The following is a 12,183-nucleotide window of genomic DNA, read 5'->3' on the forward strand; positions in this document are numbered from 1 at the left end:
TGATAAAACATTCAATTGTTTAAAATCAATAAGAACATTTAAAATCATCAGTAAAATCAATTAAAATCATCAGTAAAATCAATTAAAATCATCAGTAAAATCATCATTACATCATCAACATGACCATAAATCTCTCTCAATCATATGCAGTAGAGAAAAAAAGTTCCTTTAACTTTGATTTTAAAATGTTCACATTAGATGCTGATTTCAGCTCTGCTACAGTTTGTTCCACTTCTTTGCAGCATAACAACTAAAAGCAGCATCACCATGGTTACTGTGAGCTCTGGGCTCCACTATCTGACCTGTGTCCATAGATCTCAGAGACCTGCTGGGTTCATACCTGACTAACATCTCACTGATGTATTCTGGACCAAACCCATTCACACATTTATAACCAGCAGCAGAACTTTACAGTCTCCTCTGAGGCTGACTGGGAGCCAGTGTAAAGACTTTAAAACTGGACTAATGTGTTCTGACCTCTTTGTTCTGGTTCAGACCTGAGCTGCAGCGTTCTGAACCAGCTGTAGATGTTTGATGAAGACCATTACAATAGTCCAGTCTGCTGGAGATAAAAGCATGGACCAGTTTCTCCTGATCTTTCTGAGCCATTAAACCTTTCACTCTGGAGATGTTCTTTAGGTGGTAGAAGATGTTTTTGTGATAGATTTGATCTGATGCTGAATGTAAGATCTGAGTCAATCAGAACACCAAGGTTTTTGACTTGGTCTTTAGCTTTTAAAGATCCAGACTCAGATAATTGCTGACAGCAGTCCTCTTTTCCTTGTTACCAAAGACAATCACCTCCATCTTGTCATGGTTTAGTTAAAGGAAGTTTTCACTCATCCATCAGTTTATTTTTTCTAAACAGTCACACAACACCTCAATGGGACCATAGTCATCTGGGTTCAGTGATAGATATAGTTGTGTGTCATCTGCATAGCTCTGATAATCAACCTTACAGTTCTGTAAAATTTGTCCTAAAGGAAGCATATAAAGGCTAAACAGAAGAGGTCCAACAACAGATCCCTGAGGAACCCCACAGGACATTGGTAATTTGTCAGATTCAAAGTTTCCAATGCTTACAAAATAGCTTCTCTCCTCCAAGTAGAACTTAAACCATTACTTTTCCATTTAGTCCAACCCATGTTTGCAATCTGTGCAACAAAATTGTATGATCTACAGTGTCAAATGCAGACTTAGATCCAATAGAATGAGAACAGATACTTTTCCTGAATCAGTGTTCAACCTTATGTCATTGATCACTTTGATCAGATCAGTTTCTGTGCTGTGATCAGAACGAAAACCTGACTGAAATTTATCAAATATTTTGTTGAATGTTAAGAATTGACTCAGTTGGTTGAAGACCACCTTCTCAATGATCTTGGCCATGAATGGAAGGTTCTGATTGGTCTATAGTTAGCCAGTATAGAGGCATCCAGTGTTCTCTTTTTAACAGAGGTTTCACAGCAGCTACTTTCAGGGATTTTGGTACGGTACCTGATTGGAATGATCAGTTAATTATCTGACACAAATCAGTGACAGTTGACTTTACAACAGTTTTAAAGAAGTTTGAGGGTTTTGTGTCAAGGCAACACGTTGATGGATTCAGCTGCTGAACAGTTTCCTCTATTGTTTTTGGGTTCACTGTAATAAACTCTAACATTGTAGTTGACTCATCCCTCAGAGAAAGAGAAACAGAGGGAATCAAAATCACTCTGAGGACACAAAGCATCTGATTTACTGTAGTCGTGGAAAACGCACGGAAAAAATGTTCTGAAACAGAAGAAGCAATATGACACTTTATTTAAAATCGTACGGGATGCCGAATGTAAAAAGTTATTCACTGTTTCATAGCCGACATATTTTGAACATTTATCTTTTTTTTAGACAGAAATTCATGTAAATTAGCATGTTCTATATCATTGTTAAAATGTGTACAAAATGTATCTAAATGTAAATGTTAAATGTAATTCTAAATGTTAAAAGTATATTTAAATGTTAAATCTAAATGTCCCGCCATGTCTCACTCTTCCCCTCTTCCCCACTCATTGAGCCGCAGTCAGTGGTGTGGGCGGGGCCTCGTGATCGACAGGCGCTGACCTGCCCGCTTTGTATATTTTCTAAACATTTAGCTTTACACTTGGCAACCGATTAAACATTTAGATTTACATTTAGATTTAACATTTACATTAAGTTTTAACATTTACATTTAGATTTAACATTTACGTTAAGCTTTAACATTTACATTTAGATTTAACATTTAGAATAAATTTACCATTTAGATTTAGATTTAACATTAACATTTTACATTTACATTTACATTTACATTTACATTTTACATTAACATTAACATCAACATCAACATCAACATTAACATTAACATTAACATTTACATTTACATTTTACATTAACATTAACATTAACATTAACATTAACATCAACATCAACATTAACATTAACATTTACATTTTACATTAACATTAACATTAACATTAACATTAACATTAACATTTCACATTTCACATTTCACATTTACATTTAACTTTTACATCTAGATTTAACAGTGTCATTTAAATAAATTTTTCCTATGTATAAATTTTTCACAATGATATAGAACATGCTGAATTGCATGAATTTGTCTCAAGTGAAAGAAAATTAGCTAAACGTGAGGAAAATGAGCTACATTTTCAGCTATGAAACGGTGACCGAGTTTTTACATTCAGCACCGCATAAAATCGAGCCCCAACGTCACATGCATGTTTTCAGACAATATCACGCATTTACATCTAAAAAGTGTGACAAAAGAATAAAATAACATCAAATTCTGACCAAAGTGTCATTCAAAATGTTGTTATACTTTAAAGCTGCAGCATTTAGAATGTTTGAGACTGGTATGGAAACAGCCACGCTCCCCCCTCCCCTCCCTGTTTCAAACATGACTTACTTCCTGTTTCCTTAGCTGTTGGTGCATTAGCTAAACTGGTTATGATTTTACTGGATTTCATACAAATTTCTTGTTTCCCCAGTTCATTGTAATTAAAGGTTTCACAAATAGTGTTTTGAGACCAAATCACACATTTTCATGGGATTTTTCCTGTTAAACGGGAAGCTAAAGGACTAGCGGTGTGGCTAACGTCGCTAATTCTACGTCATTTAGCATGATTTCACCAAATCATCTGAAGCATAGAGAGTAAAATATTAAATTAATCACAGTAGTTGACTTTATTAACCCTATTCAGCATCTTTGATATGATTTCAGGAAGTTTAATATCATGTAAAGGAAATTAAATCTGGAGTTTTGGACATTTTAAAATTCAAAATCAAAGTTCACAGGCAAACTACTTATTAGATAAAAAACATACACACAGAAATACCATCGGACACACACACACACACACACACACACGTGGTGGGAGGGCCTCCCTGTCACAGCCAATTAAAAGCGGATCAGTGACAGTTTGGCTCGGTGCCAATGCAAATTCAGCCCACGCTGACAGGGAGTGGAGCTGCTACTGCTATCAGAGGGGATTTCACACACACACACACACACACACACACATGCACACACACACGCACACGCACACACACACACGCACACGCACACGCACACGCACACACACACACAGAGGAAAGTTAATCCTTCAGGTATAAAAAGAGGAACCGTTGCCGGTGCTGATAATTGAAGCGTCGTTGGGAGGAAATCCCTGGAATAACTGTGACACACTTCCATCCACTCAGACTGTGTTGGTCCGTTAATGTCCAATGATTCATGGACTCTGGAGGTGTAAAGGAACGCATTCCTCAGCACGATTACACTGGACGCCTACAGTCGGCTAGGGTGACCATATTGGGCCGACCTCTTCATACACAAAGTACTCCACGTTTTCTTGATTTTACCTTCAAACAGCAAATTACAAGATAATTAAGTTGTTATTGTCCATAATGTTTAAAAATGTATTTCTCTCTTTATAACAAAGACCAATGGCCATTTTATGGGTGTATGCAATTGTGGGTCTTAAATGAGCGTGTCACAGACTATATGTGATGTCACTTCCAGGACATCGGAATGTTGCTTGAGGGGGTGGAGTTAAATATAGTTTCTGACCGCAACACTGATTGCCGTATACTGTGTGAAGTGCGGAGGTTAATAGGTGAACTGTTAGCATTAATGAACACAGTGGTTTGGACTCAACTAGTGAACAAATACAAAGAAAATGAGTATACAAGTCATACGTCATTTATCTCAACTGACAGTGACAGGTGTACACAGTGGGCGTGTCAGTCACTCAGCCCTTTGATAACCCATCAAAAGTAGCCAAGTATTAGACTTAGGTTATTACAAATGACAACAAATGACAAGTCAATAACTGCATTTCCATAACTCTTGGAAATGCCCAAACTCTAAATAGCGTAATAAAAACTGGAAATGGAAAAACCTGATTTTCGAAAAAACACTCAAATAGGGCCACGCACACACCCACACACACACACACACACACACTGACAACAGGAGCTTCTGAGCGTTCGTCATTCTGCAGCAAAATCTCACGGGATGAAATTTCACGGGTTGTGAGGCTCCTCCCCAAAGCAACGTTCAATGGAAACACACTCAAAGCACAATTATACCTTGTCGACATCTGTAAAATCTGTAATGGAAACCCAGCTAATCACCTTTATTGTGCATTGTAACAATCTGTAAAATCTCATGTAAACCTTAAAATCTCTCCATCATTGAAACAATCAGAATATCTCCTGCTAGAAATAACAAAAAGAAAAAAACAAAAAGCTCAAGGCTTCCAGAACCGTAAATAATCACATTTCAATAAATAAGTGTGAAAGTTTCCTGTGAGCTTTATTCTGTCTGTTGTTATGGAGACGGAAGGTGATGAGGCCGAGACCAGATGATGGAAACTTTACCTTAACTTCCTATATTCTAAGTTTCTCCCAGTGTCTCCTTGGTTTTCTAATCCTTCTCTGAACTTCCATAGGATGATTTTTTTTTATTAAATCCACCAGTATTTGGTCTCTTTCAATCCATCTTAGACTTTAGTCAAAACAACGCGACATCTTTAATGATTCTGTCACATGTGAGGGAAATGACCATAATAGCATGATACTGACTCATTAGCTTTGATAAACTGGTTAAATATCTCTGATAGAGCAAATATTAGCAGAGTTACATGCGTTCAGGGTCAATGGGAAACGCAGACATTTTCATGAGTTTGTAAAATCCAGCAGGACAAGACGTGAAAAAAGGACATGTCCAGGTAAACCAGATGTATGGTCACTCTGCCTTTCCTCTGTTTTTCCAGGAGTTTTTGTGCCGACACGTCTTAAAGGAAATGATATCCAAAATATTTCCTCTAAGTAGTTTGTGAGATTTGAGAGTTTAAGCCTTCCCTCTCACACGGTTTGTTTTAACTAATCCATCTCAAGTTGCTTAAGGCTGTATTTGCTAAGTTTAAGCTAACCCTTAAACACACACAGATCTTTGGTTTGTTGGATCCAGTCCAATCCATGGTGTAAAAACTGAGCACAGGTTTGTATCTTTGTGTGTGTGTAGGTTATAAAGTGTGTTTCAGGTTGGTCTTATCTAAACAAAGGCTCAGTAAATGTGTTCGTTTGTGTGTCCTGGAGGTGTTTGAGCGAGCACAGAGACTTCCTCACGGCGTTCTAATCCCCGACAAGGTGTTTAACCTGCTAGCTTGACCTGCTAGCTTGACCCGCAAACCTCCGTCTGACCTCTGGGACCTTTGCCCGAGGACGAGTTAGCGCTGCCGTGGCGACCGAGCAGATAAAATCTACCGTGGAATCGGCACGAGGATGAGCTAATGCTGACTGACACGACCCCCTGATTTAAAAAGGAGGCGTTGGAGATATAACACCCTCAATGACGGACCTCTTTATTAGGTATTTACAGGGGGCGGGGCTTAGACTTCTATGGCTGATACAAAAGAAACTACAATTCAATTTAGAAAATCCCAAAGCTCATTAACAAACTCTCCAACACAACAAAATATGACAAATATAAAAAAAAAATGTAAAATCTTGCATGAAGTCACATTAAAATAAAGTGATGTTTAAGTTGAAAAATGAAAAACGTCCAATTTCATATTTCTTCCAAACGTCCTCATTTTAATAAATTCTTTCCAGGGGAGGGAAACGAAACCTTTGGGAATCTTTTATGGGGCGTTGTTTTGTTACTTTTTAGTGTTTTAGTACTTTAGGTTAGGAAATAACTTGTTTGTTTCTGGAGTTTTTGTGTGTATTTGTTGTTTTATGTGTTATTGGAGTGGTTTTGTTGTTTTGTGTGTTCTTTAGATTTTTGTGTATTTTTTTGGTTGATTTTTGCTGTTTTTTATGTGTTTTTTTTTTCATTTTTTGTGTCTTTTTTTAGTCATTTTGTGTATCATTGTTGATTTGTGTGTTTTCGTGTGTCTTTAAACTCTCATTAGTATGACATCTCCTCAGGCGAGGGATAAACAAAGTAGAAGATCTTATCTCGGTTGTTTTGTGTCTGAGGCGCTCTCATCAGCCACTGTCTATCCAGGAACAGGAAGTGGAGAGGGTGAGCAGTATAAAATACCTGGGGGTCCACATCAGTGAGGACTTCACCTGGTCCATCAACACCACACAGCTGGTGAAGAAGGCTCAACAGTGGCTGTATTTCCTGAGGAAGCTGAGGAAATTTGACATGCCACCAAAAGTCCTCACCAACTTCTACAGCTGCACCATTGAGTCCATCCTCACCAGCTGTACCACCGTGTGGTACGACAACACCACTGCTATGGACCACAAACGCCTGCAGGGAGTGGTGAAGACAGCATCTAAGATCACCAGGACTCCACCCCCCTCTCTGCAGAGTTCACAGGAGAGCTGCCTCCATCATTAAAGACCCCACACCCCCCAACACGGTCTGTTCACACTTCTACCCTCAGGATGGAGGTACAGAAGTGTGAAATGCAGGACCACCAGACTGAGGAACTCCTTCTTCACCTCTGCTATCAGACTCCTCAACAGCCAATAGGACGGAATATATTTCACAATGCACACTTTATATGTATATTTGACTTTTCTATCTTTTCTACCTTGTACATATTTATATTTATCTTTATTACTTTTTAATTTATTATAATTATTGTTACTATACTTTTCTCTTTATTTGTTTTCTTTGTCTGTTCTTGTTTTTGAGAAAAATATAAATTTCATTGTACAGGGAAACATGTTTCTTTACTGTGCACATGACAATAAACACTTTGAATCTTTCTGTCTATTTTTGTTATTAATTCGTCCAAGTTTCACTGTAATTTTGTCTTTGTTGTTTTTTGTTATTGCCTGTTGGTTTTTTTTTTTTTGGCATTTAGTCATTTTAGTCATTTTTGTTTTTGTACTTATTTAGTGTATTTTTCTTGTTTGTGTTGCTGCTTTTTTGTTGTGTTTTAGTATCTTGTTCTTTGTGTTTTTTGTAGTGTCGTGTTGTCTGTCATATTGTGTGTATATTAGAGAGCAGTCCCACATGTTTGAGTTAGCTTAGCACGTAGCCACCAGTCTCACATATTTGGGTTAGCTTAGCATGTAGTCACAGCCCCACATAGATGGGTTAGCTTAGCACGTAGTCACTAGTCCCACATATTTGGGTTAGCTTAGCACGTAGTCACCAGTCCCACATTTGGGCTAGCTTAGCACGTCGTCACCAGTCCCACATGTTTGAGTTAGCTTAGCACGTAGCCACCAGTCCCACATATTTGGGTTTGCTTAGCACGTAGTCACCAGCCCCACATGTTTGGGTTAGCTTAGCACGTAGTCACCAGCCCCACATGTTTGGGTTAGCTTAGCACATAGTCACCAGTTCCACATGTTTGGGTGAACTTAGCACGTAGTCACTAGTCCCACATGTTTGGGTTAGCTTAGCACGTAGCCACCAGTCCCAAATGTTTGGGTGAACTTAGCACGTAGTAACTAGTCCCACATGTTTGGGTTAGCTTAGCAGGTAGCCACCAGTCCCACATGTTTGAGTTAGCTTAGCACGTAGCCACCAGTCCCACATATTTGGGTTAGCTTAGCACGTAGCCACAAATCCCACATGTTTGGGTGAACTTAGCACGTAGTCACTAGTCCCACATGTTTGGGTTAGCTTAGCACGTAGTCACCAGCCCCACATGTTTGGGTTAGCTTAGCACATAGTCACCAGTTCCACATGTTTGGGTGAACTTAGCACGTAGTCACTAGTCCCACATGTTTGGGTTAGCTTAGCACGTAGCCACCAGTCCCAAATGTTTGGGTGAACTTAGCACGTAGTAACTAGTCCCACATGTTTGGGTTAGCTTAGCAGGTAGCCACCAGTCCCACATGTTTGAGTTAGCTTAGCACGTAGCCACCAGTCCCACATATTTGGGTTAGCTTAGCACGTAGCCACAAATCCCACATGTTTGGGTGAACTTAGCACGTAGTCACTAGTCCCACATGTTTGGGTTAGCTTAGCACGTAGCCACAAATCCCACATGTTTAGGTGAACTTAGCACGTAGTCACTAGTCCCACATGTTTGGGTTAGCTTAGCACGTAGCCACAAATCCCACATGTTTGGGTTAGCTTAGCACGTAGCCACCAGTCTCACATATTTGGGTTAGTTTAGCAAGTAGTCACCAGTCCCACATTTAGGTTAGCTTTGTACGTAGCCACCAGTCTCACATATTTGGGTTAGCTTAGCACGTAGTCACAGCCCCACATGTTTGGGTGAACTTAGCATGTAGTCACTAGTCCCACATGTTTGGGTTAGCTTAGCAAGTAGCTACCAGTCTCATATATTTGGGTTAGCTTAGCACGCAGTTACCAGTCCCACATTTGGGCTAGCTTAGCACATAGTCACCAGTCCCACATGTTTGGGTGAACTTAGCACGTAGTCACCAGTCCCACATTTGGGCTAGCTTAGCACGTAGTCACCAGTCCCACATGTTTGGGCAAACTTAGCACGTATCAATCAATCAATCAATCAATCAATCAATCTTTATTTGTATAGCGCCAAATCATAACCAATGGTATCTCAAGGCACTTTACAGTAGAGCAGTCTTAAGGACGGACTCTTCATTTTATGGATACACACATATGCATATATACGTATATACACATACATATGTATCCCACACCCAACATGAATTCATCATGGCGGCAAGGAAAACCTTCTGTTAAGCAGCAGGAACCTTGTGTGGATCCCATTCCTATGATGAACAGCCATCCACGTTATGCTGTGTTGGGTGTGTGCAGAGGAAAGGGTGGAGACAGAGTTGTTGAGTCTCTGTAACTCCACACTGAGGATCCCACGGACCTGCAAGACAAAAGCCAGAAGGAGTACAGGAGCAAACACACAAGGGAGTAAGCAGACATAGAGGGAGTGTTTGAAAGAGGAATGGGACCCTCTCCGGTCCCTCTCTAACCTAAATGACCTCTCTCTTAACGCCCTCTCCAACCTCTCTCCAACCGAGCATGCCAGACCCCCCCCCCCCGGCAGTCTATGCCTATTGCATCTTAATTATGAGCTATGAGCTGGTTCCTAACTAAAAGCTTTATCAAAGAGGAATGTTTTGAGCCTAACCTTAAAGGTAGAGAGGGTGTCTGCCCCCCGAACCGTGGTTGGTAGATGGTTCCAGAGAAGTGGGGCCTGATAACTGAAAGCTCTTCCTCCTATACTACTTTTAGAGATGAATGGAACAACGAGTAGTCCAGCATTTTGAGAGCGTAGTGTTCTGGGGGGATTGTATGGCACTACAAGCTCCTTGAGATAGACTGGTGCCTGTCCATTTAGGGCTTTATAAGTGAGAAGAAGAATCTTGAATTCTATTCTATATTTTATGGGAAGCCAATGCAGAGAGGCTAATACAGGAGTAATGTGATCTCTTCTCCTAGTTTTAGTCAGTACACGTGCTGCAGCATTTTGAACCAGCTGAAGTGTCTTAAGCGACTTGCTCGGGCAGCCTGCTAAAAGAGAATTACAATAATCCAGTCTAGAGGTAACAAAAGCATGGACTAGTTTTTCGGCGTCGCCCTGAGACAGGATAGATCTGATTTTAGCAATGTTACGGAGATGAAAGAAGGCAGTTCTTGAAGTTTGTTTTATGTGAGAGTTGAAGGATAAGTCCTGATCAAATAGAACCCCAAGGTTTCTAACAGTTGTGCTTTGTGCCAGAGTAATGCCATCTAGGGCAGTTAGGCTAGCATAGGTTTCTCTAAGGTGTCGCGGGCCCAGTACAATGACCTCAGTCTTGTCTGAGTTGAGAAGAAGAAAATTTTGGTCCATCCAGGCCCTAATGTCCTTTAGACAGGCCTCAAGTTTAGATAGCTGATTTGTCTCATCTGACTTCATTGATACATACAGTTGGGTATCATCAGCATAGCAGTGGAAGTTAACAGAGTATTTTCTCATAACATTACCAAGGGGGATCATATAGATACAGAAGAGGATTGGACCTAGCACAGAGCCCTGAGGAACCCCGTAGCTTACTTTAGTGTACACAGAAGACTTATTATTCACGTGTACAAACTGGTACCTATCAGATAGGTAGGACTTAAACCAGTTTAGGGCAGTCCCTGTGATTCCAAGTAATTTCTCTAATCTCTCTAGTAGAATATAGTGATCTATAGTGTCAAAAGCTGCACTAAGATCTAATAAAACCAGCACTGAGAGTCGTCCTTCATCTGAAGCCCAGAGTAGATCATTAGTTACTTTAACTAAAGCAGTCTCTGTGCTGTGTTGAGCTCTAAAGCCTGACTGGAAGTCCTCGAACAGGCTGTTGTTTTGAAGAAATTCACAGAGCTGAGCTGCCACAACTTTCTCAAGAATCTTTGAAATAAAAGGAAGATTAGATATAGGCCTGTAGTTTGCTAAAGTGCTGGAATCAAGAGTAGGTTTTTTGAGAAGGGGTTTGATTACAGCTACTTTAAAGGACTGTGGCACGTAGCCTATTGATAGGGATATATTTATTGTCTCCAACAAAGATGGGCAGACTAGGGGAATAACTTCTTTAAACAGCTTAGTTGGGATCGGATCTGAAAGGCAGGTCGATGGTTTGGAGGATGAAATAATAGAGTTAAGTTCCTGAAGTCCTATATGTGTGAAACAGTTTAGGTTAGGCCTATTTACATTTAATGGTACAGCAGGCCCAGGTGAAGGCAGGGAGTGGCTAATTTTATCTCTAATCTTGTGAATTTTATCGTTAAAAAATGTCATAAAGTCCTCACAGCTGAGGGCTAGAGGAATCATGGGCTCAATAGAGCTCTGACTTTGTGTTAGCCTGGCTACAGTGTCACTAGTCCCACATTTGGGTTACTTTAGCACGTAGTCACCAGTCCCACATGTTTGAGTTAGCTTAGCACGTAGCCACCAGTCCCACATATTTGGGTTAGCTTAGCACGTAGTCACAGCCCCACATGTTTGGGTGAACTTAGCATGTAGTCACTAGTCCCACATGTTTGGGTTAGCTTAGCAAGTAGCTACCAGTCTCATATATTTGGGTTAGCTTAGCACGCAGTTACCAGTCCCACATTTGGGCTAGCTTAGCACATAGTCACCAGTCCCACATGTTTGGGTGAACTTAGCACGTAGTCACCAGTCCCACATTTGGGCTAGCTTAGCACGTAGTCACCAGTCCCACATGTTTGGGCAAACTTAGCACGTAGTCACTAGTCCCACATTTGGGTTACTTTAGCACGTAGTCACCAGTCCCACATGTTTGAGTTAGCTTAGCACGTAGCCACCAGTCCCACATATTTGGGTTAGCTTAGCACGTAGTCACCAGCCCCACATGTTTGGGTTAGCTTAGCCCGTAGCCACAAGTCGTACATGTTTGGGTGAACTTAGCACTTAGTCACTAGTCCCACATTTGGGTTAGCTTAGCACGTAGTCACCAGTCCCACATGTTTGGGTTAGCTTAGTACGTAGCCACCAGTTCCACTTGCTTGGGTGAACTTAGCACGTAGTCACTAGTCCCACATTTGAGTTAGCTTAGCACGTGGCCACCAGTCTCACATGTTTAGGTTAGCTTAGTACGTAGTCACCAGTCCCACATGTTTGGGTGAACTTAGTACGTAGTCACCAGTCCCACATGTTTAGGTTAGCTTAGCACATAGCCACCAGTCCCACCTGTTTAGGTTAGCTTAGCACATAGCCACCAGTCCCACATGTTTGGGTT

The 12,183-nt window shown here is 40.6% G+C and overlaps 1 protein-coding gene across 1 annotated transcript in view; it reads right to left on the reverse strand.

Moving 5' to 3' along the window:
- The window catches only part of LOC114465248 (uncharacterized), a 75,603-nt gene that overhangs the window by 37,039 nt on the left and 26,381 nt on the right, over nucleotides 1–12,183 (reverse strand). The window lies entirely within an intron of this gene.

This window comes from Gouania willdenowi, chromosome 6 (assembly GCF_900634775.1).
Source record: "Gouania willdenowi chromosome 6, fGouWil2.1, whole genome shotgun sequence".
Taxonomy (NCBI): domain Eukaryota; kingdom Metazoa; phylum Chordata; class Actinopteri; order Blenniiformes; family Gobiesocidae; genus Gouania; species Gouania willdenowi.